This window comes from Ammospiza nelsoni, chromosome 3 (assembly GCF_027579445.1).
Source record: "Ammospiza nelsoni isolate bAmmNel1 chromosome 3, bAmmNel1.pri, whole genome shotgun sequence".
Classification (NCBI taxonomy): domain Eukaryota; kingdom Metazoa; phylum Chordata; class Aves; order Passeriformes; family Passerellidae; genus Ammospiza; species Ammospiza nelsoni.
Window position 1 is genome coordinate 50,945,928 of NC_080635.1, and position 9,344 is coordinate 50,955,271.

The following is a 9,344-nucleotide window of genomic DNA, read 5'->3' on the forward strand; positions in this document are numbered from 1 at the left end:
ATCAGACAAGATAAGCAATGTGATGGTGACTGTTTGGTCCCTGTTTCTGTAAGGCCTGCAAGCTTGACTCCTAAAAGATGTCTTCCTAAGCAGAACTGTGAACCTTGGTGCAAACTTTCCACCATGGACATATGCCTTGATTTTGTGGGTTAATAGCCAGTAGAGAGTACTGCAGCCATCATGTTGCCACTTTAAGTATTCATCATTAAAACAACCTGAAGTTAGATGCTTTTGCATGTGTGTGCTAAGAAAAAGAATAATTATAGTTACGAGCAGCTTTTACCCCATGGATCTGAAAGATTCTTTACAAAAGCAAGAATATATCATTGTCCTGAATTTGCACCTTCAAGAACTGGTTTGAAGAGCTGATTTGAAGCCAGGGCACCCTCAAACCCCAACAGTGAGCCATTACTCTCAGCAGCCCCAGTAGTTCTCCTCTGCTTCCTCCCATCTGCTTACCAAGGACTGAAAATATCAGCAATTTAACATGTGATCAGGTCTTCACTCCATGTCTTCTCCATGAACTGCTGCAGAGGTTCTCCAGATGTGCTTTCAATCCACATAGCAATTTTAAATTTGTTTTTCAATACTTTAAGAGTATGCTTAATCCAGATGATTTCACCCCCATCTAGCATGATACTACAAAATGTTACATAGCAGGAGAAGTGCAGTTCAGACACTTTTCTCCCAAAACAGTCTAGAAGCTGTATCTTTTTCCTGTGTAATAGCAGGAAGTATGGTTTCTCATCTTGCCAGGAACAGGTAAAAACAGAGGTGAGTGAAGAAGTCTAAAGGGATTTTAAAAGTCCCATAGAGATCTGGGGGTCAAAATATGTGTTTCGGGTTCTGGTATAACAGAAGAGCCCCTTGCAAGCTCTGATATAAAAATTAGGAGTGAATGCGGAGAAATTCTGAGTTGTGCATACCTGGTACCTTGGCTTGAGTTGGCCTGGGCTGAAATAGTGTGAGTTAGCTTTGAAAACTGTTGAAGATAAAAGAGATGCCCATTATAGTCAGGATCCAAAGCAAACTGAGTCTTCTTTAATTATCCACTCTGTTCCTCTTTCCCCCAACTTGCTCCCTACCCTCAATCATCAATACCTGTACATGGGACACAAACTTACCTGTCTCTACGTGTCTGAGGCACTGTCGTTGCTCATTCTCCCCATGGGGTCAGATGCAGCCTAGGAATGTGCTTTTGGATGTGGGTAAGTGAGATACATCCTCCTCCAAGGGACTGCCACACTCACTTTCCATAGTGACCGAAAATTCCTCCCGAGAAGGAAGGAAGCACCTCCAAGAGCACCAGGATGGTGTTAGCACTGATGTGCCTCACTCCTGGGAGGGACAATGGCAAGTGGGCTCCTGCAGGTGTGCCCCAAACACAATGGTAAGGTAGCACACACTTGCATGCTTTGAAGGCTTGCCAGTACCTTCTAAGAGTTCAAACCTGGTCTCTTTTTCCAAGTGAAGCAGAGGTAGGAGGAAGGGGAGAAGTTGGCCAACAAGAACTTCCACCTCCTGCCTGTGTCCAGGAGGTCAGTGTAAGAATCAGCTTCAGCCACACCAGCTTTTTAAACCTCCCTCAGTGTGTGCAGCCCTGTTCCCTGGAGATAATGAATGTCTTATGAATATTATTGCCCCAGGAGAAGTGAATGAGCAAGACTGTGTGTGCCACAAAACCTGAATCTACCGCAGAGACTCATGTGCCTTCCTCAGCAGAAAGCAAGGGGCAGAGATAAAGTACTCTGGGTACAGGATCAAAGTAATTGCTTTCCTTCAAGGCATCTTGCTTATCTTTGCAACCCAGACCCACAACTCCAGGAATTTGGCAATATATTTCATCACCTCAAGAAGACTTCTTCTAACAGTCCTATTTCAGTGAGTTATTTATGTTTTATGATATCTGTTTTACATTTTCTTTTCCTAAACACTTTTCTTCCTACCAATAAGTATATTTTTCAGGTGTGTATCTCTTACTCATGTTGCAAGCATTCATATTTAAAATCAACCTTACATTGTATTTAATCATCACATTATGGTAGTTTTATTATTATAATATTTTAGTCTGGCAGATGGTTTACGAACCAGAAAGAATTCTACCAAGCAACCCAAACATTCTAACAAAACCACCTCATCTTTGGTTTTTTTTTTTAATTAGCAATTAACATCAATGCTTCTTGTCCTACATGTGAACTCAGCCATGGTGGCTTCACTTTTTTCTGAGTTCTTACTTAAGCAGGCTTTCTACAAATTAGCCCCAAGTACCTTTGCTGAAAAAGATTTCAGCCCCTGTCCTCGTGCTGATAAAACCCTCTCCCCTCTGTGGCATCAGTGCAACTGCTGCTATGGCTGCAGATCTGCAAAATCAGCAATGCAGGAAGAAAACCCTCCAGAAAAAAAGAGGTTAAACCAGATTATTTCAGGTGGACAATTCACAGTGACTGCCTGGAATCTCTCTAACCAGCTTATTTTGCATCCACAAGCCTATTTTGCATCCCACCACTATCTCTGCTTTACAGAAGGAGAAGCAAAATCTGATCCACCCAAGGTTTTCAGCATTGCAGTGACAGAGCTGGAAATGGGTCAGGAGTCCTGCATCACAGCACCACACATGATTCCAAGGTAATTTCCTCCCTTCCTCCTCTTTCACCATCAAAAGGCTTCCAACCATCAGGAGCAACGTTCCAATATCATAGGGACAGTCTGCAGAGCTCACTGGACACCAGAGTGGGGTCTTCAAAGTGTGGAACTGGAAATTTTATTGCCAGCTGCCCCCCCCTGCAGATCTCATCATCCCTTACATTTATATCTGCCTTGGAAATAGATTTGTTACACAGCTCATCTCCCAGTCCATCTTCTGCTCCTGTCTCTTACATATTCTGTCCATACCAGACCTGGAGGAGCATTCCTGCTGCCTTCAGTGAGGTTTGAGATGGGACTTAATAGTCTCTAAGTGCAATTTATTTTACTCTTATGGAGCATTATTAATGTTTCTGTTAGGATGGAACAAATTATGTAATAATGTGTCCTTTTTCTCCTGCTTGATTCATTATTTAAAATTACCCAGACAATAATTTATGTGAATTATTCTGCAATTAATTTGCCATGAGTTTCTTGCAAATACCTTCTGAGCAGCATCTGAACACCCCTGATTGGTTCCAAAGGCCTGTTTTACAGCTGGGAGTGGGGCCAGACCTGATACCTGCAAATTTTAGGGAATGTCTGCATAAGAATATGGACTATTTCTATTAAATTAGTACACAATCCCATTTGATATTTTATTTTGTTTTCCAAATGTTGGAGGTGTTTTCTGCGGTTTAACACAACTCTGTTTCGAACTGAATGAAGGGAAATCATTATAATTAAGGTCACATCAAAATGGGCTTTTTGCCTGTTTTCAGCTGAATCAGTGGAAAGCCACAGCTTTTGTTTAGCCAACGTTGCACGTAAATAAGCATTTTGAACCAGTGTTCTAATGTGCTAGTTCCATTTTGCATCCTCAGCATCTGTTTCCAATGCCTTTTGCTAATTTATTTTAATAAAAATTTGATCTTTTACATCTGTCCCAAAATCCTTTCAACCCAGTGAAAAATTTTCCTTGACATTCATGTCATCTGCATCTATTTAACTGAGAGTGAAGCCTCTTGTTTGATGGGAGGAGCAGAAGTGCAGCTGATAGAATTGCCCCCCACCTTGCTGACTGCAGGTTCAGTCTGATCTGCAGCACCTGAGGTGTGAGGTCCCAGGTGGAGCAGAGCAGCGTGGCTGACAGGAGTGGCTGGAGAAACCACTTGATGATGCAGGATATTCTTTCAGAGGCTTCGTATTAATTTGTGAACAGATCTGTGTTCATTACATTTTAATTAGTTCCTAGTAAATGTGCCTTAATAAGCACTGTTTAAAGAAATAAAGTAACTGCCATATTAAATGCATCTTGAATAAATATGTGGCAGTGGGAAACAGCCCTTTCTTAACTTCCTGGGTCTATAAACATTAACACACTCATAAATACATTTGCATGTAGATACTAGACTTAATAAAAGCCTTTGAGGATACCATTCATCCCTTCTGCACAAACATATTCCAGTTATCATTAGCCTTGTAATTAAAATCCTTTTAACAGCACTAATTGAAGGTTTCACCACCATAACTGTGCCATCTTAGAACCTGCTTGTTTCAAGCATAACTATTGGAGTGCAGGAGAGTGGGTGGGTCAAACATTCCAGGCAAAGCTTCTCATTGCACAAGTGAGTAGGAGTCAAGAGTAAAGAGGCCAGGAAAGTACAAAATCCTAGGATACACTAACAGATTACAGAAAAACCAGCAGGTTACAGGCACTGCTACCTCAACAGCAGCACTCTCCAGCAGACCTATAAACACTTCATGCTGCAAAGGTGGTATTTTCTGCTCCCTCCCCCTGGCCTTTCAGTGAACAGGTCTTGCCACAGCAAGCTAGGGCACTTTCACCAATAATTAACTGGAACAGAGTTCGTTAGGTAAAACAAAGGGCAAGCAGGCATTGGAATATCACGCCAGCATTGCATGTGGAAAGTGAAGCTAATCCATAATCCATTGAAGCACAGGGTGGGGTAAAGGCTCACATATTAGACCAGTCACCAAGGTGTAGAAATACAATAATGAAGTTCCACAACTGTCTTATTAACATACCAGATTTGATTTGGCTCCATTATATTTCATCAAATAGTTTACAAAGCACCCCGCATAAAACATCATCATAATTGTAATCATATATTTGGCGATTTAACGTGTACACCATAATGTACCATTAGTTACACAAATAACTAATAATTTGCTAATGACAATATTATGTTAAGTCAGTTTAGGGGCAATTAAAGTGAGTGATATTTACATATGCCTAATGAATCACAGTCGATGGCAGATTAAGAGATTCTAATGAATATTCATCCAGACATTCGCAACCAGCTTCACAGTTTATAAACTGAATTATGGTTGATTTGCCCTTTTAAAAATGAATATGTGAGTATCTTCTGCATGGGAGGAATGAACAATTGGGGCTGATTGTAAAATTTTTTTAAGCAATGTACTGGTCAGGACACAAAACATTTTTATGCACTCTCATACCCTTGGCTTCTCAGCTCTTTTTATATCACATATCAGCATTGATGAACTATCTCCATTTTCATTCCTACCCGTGACATGAAATATGGAAAATGTTTTGTGTTGAATTAAATGCAAGAGAAGTTTTATGCAGACTCACTAAAGAAATAATTACACAGGTAGCCTGCTTTCCCCAAGCAGAGCAAACAAACTCTCTCTGCTCTATGCTAACAACATTCTGCTTTTAAAGGTAGCCTTTATGCATGCTTACTTGAGTGACTGACCAAAACATCATTCATTTAAAAAGAAGCTGTATAAGTTTCTCATAGGATGAAATTAGAGTTAATTTGACACATCCTATGCCAGAAGTTTCTGCTGCTATTGGTATCAATAACATAGGTAGCAATAACAATAATTGCTAAGAGTATTGGATACAATTTTATGATTTGGCTGTCAGATTTCAAAGTGAGCTCAAAGAAATATGAAGCATTTAAAGTTCATATGCAGAGTTTTCCTTGGAAGTCCCTGTGAAGTGTTTGTGTGATTCTGAAGTAGTCCTTCATAAAACCTGTGTGCCTGTGACACAGAATCACAGGATGGGTGCTGTGGTGTTGGGAGGGACCACAGTGGCTCAGCTGCTCCAGCCTCTCTGCTCAAGCAGCGTTATCCTGGAGCACATTGCACAGGATTATATCCAAATTGCCCTGTGTTCAGGAAAAGTTCAACTACAGATGGGGAAAATGCTGCTGGAATTCAGAGGACAATGTAGTTGCAACACAGATTTAATGAACATGAAGCTCTAATACTTGATTTTACCTTTCTACTTGCTCTGATTTAATCAGGTTACTAAAGTTGGCCAGAAGTCCTCTTTTCCAAAATACTACAAAAAATGTCCTGGATATTTTGCATACTTTCAGCCAGATTTCTTATTGAGAAAAAAATTAGAATTCATTTTTCAATGAAAACTGAAAACACAGCAACAAGTACGTAGGGGTTTAAAACACTTTAAAATTAAGTTAAAATTATCTTTTTAAAGTAACAATTTTTAATTTAAAACATCATTCATATTTTCACTTCAGTTTTCAAGTTCAGTTCTGTTTTTAAATAACAAGGTTGTTACAGTTTTCTCAGTTGTCTGTTTCCTTCTTAGTGCTTTTACTTAATACAATGGTTTGTAAGAGGATGGCAACTAACACAGCCTGAGAGGACTACTATCATCCCTGCATTGACTTTGAGAAGTACTTGAGAGTACTACATCTTTTCCTATTTCCAAGGCTTCTCTGATTCTCTAAAACAGGTCTGTTTCTGAGGTGCTAAAATGACAACTTCAGGGTGCAGTACTACCAAAATCTCTGTAACTTCACCCTAAGAATCTATTTAAAGTTTCCTGACCTTCTATATGCCAAACCTTCCACAGTCTACAGCCAACAGCAATGCAGATTATTTTATCCTTCCCTACATATTTCTTGCTCCTAAAAGTAATTAAGCTCGTGCCACTTCCAAGCTCTCAAAGCCCAAAAGTCCCTACATTATTGTTTCAGCTTCAGTGCTTCTGTTTGCTTTGCCTATGCAAGTTTGCCTCATAACTGTGCCTGCAGATACAATCTGTACCACTCGTGCTGCTGCTGGCAACTGGACAGTTCCACAAAACTTCCACCCCTTACATCTGGCAACCCCACCTACTGCAGCAATTCATAGAAGTGTCACAAATAATTTTATCTGTCTTTTAAACAGTGATCTCCTGCGAGCTTAAGTAGCTCTATACTTGTTTCAAAAAGCATTTTGCCTTCTCTGCTGTCCATTATAGAAATTAACCATTTCATCCCCAAACCATGTGCCTTTTCCTTTCAGAAGCACGCTCAAGGAACCAGGGCAGGATGGTTCCCATTTTAGGTTTTATTGACACGGCTAGGCATTTCTGGATTGAGAATAGCCCTAAATAGGTGAACTCAAATTTTTCAAATTAAACACTGCAGTGATTTTTCTGTGGCCACACACACTGCAGATATGTCACTTCTTGCCAGTCAAAGCCTGTGTTAGTATTTGTGGGAATATTTTATCTATCTCTGTACAGAGAGTGAAATCTCAGAGTTAGTGACAGGCACAAGCTGCAGCAAAGGCCCTTCTTAATTGCAACAGGGTCAGGGTTTCACCCAAGACCATTATTGCTGTTGCTGCAGTGTTAAAAAGGCACTGGATTGCACAGGGTTACGTTGTTCATGGACCCTCTACACAAAAATAAAAAGATGTTTCTCTACCAACAGAGGAAGGAAATTACTGCTTGAAAGTTTTGTTTGTTTCTCACATTTCAGTGGTACAGAAAGCCTCAGGGCTTTTCTTAAAATGCAAATTTTAATAACCATGAGCCAGATTTAAAAGAAGCAGAGAAGCCTGGTGAATGAGCCCTGTTGTACAGTAAAGAGACCAAAAAGCAAGGGCTGCTTGTTTTATAGAAGAGCTGTTTAGAAAAGAATCAAAATGACTCATCTAGAGTAATGCAGAAAACACAAAGGGAGGCATCTGGATGCTTCCCTGTCTGATCTCATCCAACACCCTTCTTTTAACCTTTAACCTCTGATGGACCCATAGAAAAGCACTTAGATGTGACAGTAACAACTCAAATTATCTGTAGTCCTTGGTAAAATGGATTAAAGGTTAAAAATCAAACAAGTGGATAAAAGAATTTTCCTGATGTGTAATTTTACCTGGGTTGAAAGTGCATGAAATCTCCTTAATTACACTCTTCATCTTGAACTTATGGGACAGCTCTGTGTAGTATAGTGTGCCCTCTTGCTCATCTCACCCTCCAGAGCCTGTTGCAAGTCTGGTACCTAATGAGTTTAATATATAAAGAATAGCAATCTGCAAGTGCACGAAGTGTAGTAATGCTGCTTCTGCAAATTGCTGATGCAGGGAGACATGAGAAGCAGAAGAAACTACAAGCTGGAAAGAAGTGCTCATTTGGCTTAACACTGGCACTGAGGAGGAGCTCTGCTTCAACAGGTGCAGTCCCACAGCCCTCCCTGTCTCCTACAGCAAATGAGAGAACTGATGGGCATTTAATGAACCTCATTCTAACCTGTGTGGAATAATCTTTCCGTTAATCTTCTAGCTGGTTTCCATCCATCCAGCAGCAGCGGTGCTTAAATCTCGTGTTTGCACTTTACTAGCTGCAGATTGTAAATGTTTCATGAGCCGCTGAGCTTGCAGCATTACTATTTTATTAGAATGTTGAATATCTCGTGTTCATTGCTGTCTTACTAGCAAATTTTATCTAAACAAAAATTGCTTCCATACTTCTTGTGAATGGCAATTTGGTGGTGTGATGGATGCTGTTGTTTCAGCTTGTTTTGCATCAACAGTTTGAAAATAGCCCCTCTGTCTTGCTGAGACGCAATGGTGCACCTGTGGTAATGCCAATAAAAATACATTCACATCATGACTATATCCAGTTTGGCTCCTGATGAAGGGACAGAGGTCCTGTCAGCCTCTGGTCCTGGTGTTAAGCACACATGAAAAACTCTCCTGCCTCTGAACTGCAGAAAAGGTTTTACTAAGTTGAGTGTTCCCTGTAGTGTTCTGTTCCCTTAAAATGGAACCACGGCATCACTGAATAGATAAACTGAACCAGTTCAGAGTTCAGCTACAAGTGAATTGGTGTAACATCAATTACTGGTCTTCAAACTATGTGAACATCCTCCTAGGGCTTTGCTCAGATCTCCCAAATCATGTGCACCCTTGGTAAGGCCCTGTGATGCAGACAAGTCGGTTGAGCAATGAAAGCAGCTGGGAGTTGTTCATGGACTCTAGAAACTCTCTTTTGCTGGCCATGAAATCAAAACACTCAAGAGGGAAAAGATAAAACCACAGAGATGTTCAGGGTGCAGCCCCACTGAGAGGTCCCAGCAGCCCTGCAGCTGGCACAGGGGAACAGAGCCAGGAAGTTTAGTAAGGGAAAAGGGAGACATAAAAAGCCCTTCCTTTCAGTGAAATTAATCAGGAAGTAGCTCTCTTGGTTATCCCTTCTCTGTGAATTTAGCCATAGTAAACTTTGAGCAAGAACCAGTTCTCTTATCTGGAAGTGAACATCTTCAAATTGTGTCTTTATCCTCATGGAGGCTCTGTCACCAAGAGCATCTGAAATCCCAGGCCAGCCCAGACCTCCCTGGCAGTATGGTGGAGGGAGGAGTTTACACCAGTTGCTGATCTCATTTTATTCATGTGTTAGACGTGAAACTGGGAACAGCTTATTGGGAGAGCTA